Genomic DNA, 3603 nt, shown 5'->3' with positions numbered 1-3603 from the left:
TGCATGCTTGCAAATTGATTGGCTTAATGCCTCAATGGTTGTAGCTAATTACATTTATGAATTGTCTGTAAAAATGTCTAAGTGAAATTAGGATTTGTAACCAAGGTGTTTATGGAAATGTCTCAATGAATATGCGTGATAATTCTATTGAGATAAAATTCACGCTGATGAAGTCAAATTTGGGTAAGTGAATTGTTTTAATGTTAGCTTACATATTAATCATAAGTATTGGATACCACTACTATAAAATTTGAATTCTACTTTTAAGAAAAGAATTAATAAGAATTTTATTTAGAATAAAATCAAATTAGTCTCTACGGAACACATTTAATTGCAACAGAATTAGCAATTAGCTTGTTGGAAATTATGGTTTGTAAAGTTTAATATTTATTCATCTCACTAAAGACTCTCTCTTTTAAGTGTGATTTTTGAGCTTTAGAGGAAATTATTATGGTTGTAAGTTTTGGATCTTGATGAACCATTATCCTTATAGCCTTGATGAGAAGATTAAAATTACAACAGGTTAGTTAGTATAATTTAGTGTGTAGTGTAAGTGGTACCAATGAGGAAAGATGGTCTTGCATTAACTTTTATGCCTTGCAAAAAAAAATATTGCATTTTGAGTCTTAGTGTTCAATATTTCTTTATAACACTGATGGTTGGTAAGATGGGACCTTACACACTTGTTCCCTTGCACATTCCCACTTTTCTTTTCCTTCTTCCTCCAAATCCAATGAAAAGTAGAGTGCTCCAAGCAAGCTCCAACAATGCTCCAATGTTTCTCTAAGTGTTCAAGAGTATGACAGAGAGAGAGAGAGAATAGAGAGAGAGCCCCATCATATAACTGTCGAAAGCTATGAACTGATCCTCAGAAGCCCTTTTATCATTGAGGCCTCTATTTTCTTCATTTTTTTCATTTTTCCTCACATGCAATTTTGTGACCTTTCACCTTCCTCTTCTCTTATTTTCCTTTATGTTCATAAATAAAATGTCAATTAATGCCTCTTTTCCTTTGCCAGCTACTTTTCCAATTTCCATAGCCATTTATTAATCAACATTGATCCTCATCACTATGTTTTTCTCAACATTCAACTTGGAATATGTGTCCTGTTACCTTGGCTATTATTTTTTATTTATTTACATAGAAAATCAAGTAGGGGCTCTTACATTGTATAAGTGGTGATGTGTACATATGGTGTTGTGTACATGTTGTATATGCGGTGCTATGTACATATTGTTTCATGTGCATGTTGTACATGTGGTGTTGCTTGCATGTGGTGTTGTGTACACGTTGTGCAGGTGAAGTTGTGTACAAGTGGTGTTGTGTACACGTTGTGCAGGTAGTGTTGAGTACATGTGGTGTTGTGTACACATTGTGCAGGTGGTGTCATGTACATGTGTCATCGAGTACACATTGTGCAGGTGGTGTTGTGTATATGTGGTGTTGAGTACACATTGTACATGTGGTGTTGAGTACACGTTGTACATGTGGTGTTGTCTACATGTGGTATTGTGTTCACTTTGTACATTTTGTGTTGTGCACATGTTGTATTGTGTTATGTGTATTGTGTAGTTGTCTTATAATGACATGTGTATTTGTTGTGTCATACTCTATGTAACTATATGTATTTTGTTGTACACCAGGTGTAGGTGTATGTATTGTGTGGTGTTGTACACCGGGTGTAAGTGTATGTATTTTGTGGTGTTGTACATCAGGTGTAGGTGTATATGTTGTATTGTACGCCATGTGTGGGTGTGTGCATGTGATGTACACTGTTTGTATATGTATGTGTCTGAAGAGAAGGCATTGGGTGTTTGTCGGGTGTGGAAACTGATTCAGTGTCTATGTGCAATGAAAAGAACTAATTGAAAGATAAGTATCAATATTTTATTTCAGTTTTAATTACACATGTGAACTATGACTTTGATTTATGATGGTTACATGTGATCTATGATTTTCATTTATAACAATTGAGTTTTGAGCTAACTCGATGAGATAAGTTTATACATGATGATTTGATCAAAGAGCTAGTTTGACTTGTTGTGATAGGAAGTAAACAAAATTGCAGGTGTACCTTATTGACGAGCTACCAATGAGGTATGATTTGAATTTATTTAAATTTATTTTGAATCTAATGGAAATTATGTGCTTGGTACAGGAAAGCATGGAAATGCCCAGTTTGGGTGGTTGAAACTAACTGCAAGAATTAGCAGCAACAATGAAAGGAACTGGAACATGCAACATATGTTGGTAAATTATTCAGGAGCAAGGTCATTGTGGGACACTGGTACCCAGTAGTACCCATTGGTTTTCATGAGCATGCTATGACCAGTATGATGGTTCTGAGGTAGGGATATGCCTTGGTTTTTGGACCTTCCAATGCGAGGAAACCTTGTCAAGGGATGGATTGCCCGATGGACTGTGTAGCAGAGAAGGGGATGTCAGCAGAACTTGGAACGTGTGTGACTGAACGGAAGTGGGTGATCGAATTTCCCAAGGGACTATTAACAAAGAAGGGAAGGCTAGGGAATGGATTTTTTTTAGTCATTAGCATTTCCAGATGGAATCAAAATCACATTGGAAGTGAGCCCTGAAACAATGAGTTAGTAACTATTCACTTAGAGGATCATAGTATTGTATGTTGGATGCAGGTTTTTCTTTGGCAGTGTATTCCAGGCTTCTTGGGAAGGAGATGAATCCTGGTATTTCTTTTGAGGGTGGAGGTGTGAGCCTCTGAATTTCCTTGTTGCAGATGTAGGCACTATATCCTTTTATTTGTTGGTTAGAAAAAATGTGAATATGTATATGTGCATATTATTGTATCGAGCATGATTTATAAATATCTGTGAACAATATGTTTATTTTCTAGGTGAAGTAAATGTACATGAGAATATATGTCATTGTTATTGTAAATACCATAATGAATTGTGTTTTAAAGCTCAAATAAACGGTATGATTGTCATGTTTTCAGGGGTGGTCATTGTAAATATTGTAACGAGTTGTGTTATAAAGCTCCATGGGTAGTATGTTTTATTTTTAATGGTTTTTTGGTAATAGGTGTCATAGAACACCGAAGACGATGTTCCCCTAGGGGGGCGGGGTTTGTAACAACCCCTAGTTGAATTTCTGTGTAAAAGTATATAAGACCAAGGTCATGGGACACATATTCTAAGTTGAATGGTGGGAAAAACATCCTAGTGGGTGTCACTTTCAATTTATTTATGGCTAAGGAAATTGGCAAAGGCATTGGCAAAGGAAAAGGGGTATAATTGGCATTTATTTATGAAATAAAGGAAAATAGGAGAAACGAAAGGTGAAGAGACAAATATTTGCATGCTAAGAAAATTGAAGGAAAATTGAAGGAAAATAAATAAAATAGAGGTATCAATGATAAAAAGGCTTCTGAGGATTAGTTGCTAGCGTTTGATAGTTTGGTTGATCTTTCTATTAGTTTAGCTTTGGATTTCTCTTCTATTCTCTTACTCTCTCATACTCTTACACACTTAGAGAATTCTTGGAGAATGCTTGGACAACTTTAGCTTTCACTTGGATTTAGAGAATGAAGGAAAAGGATACAAGGAAAGCATAAGGGAGCACTTGGA

This window comes from Pinus tabuliformis, chromosome 9, assembly GCF_031772625.1.
Source record: "Pinus tabuliformis cultivar Carrire ecotype Pingquan chromosome 9, CPIR1, whole genome shotgun sequence".
NCBI classification, from domain to species: Eukaryota; Viridiplantae; Streptophyta; class Pinopsida; order Pinales; family Pinaceae; genus Pinus; species Pinus tabuliformis.
Note: the sequence above shows the minus strand (reverse complement) of the source record.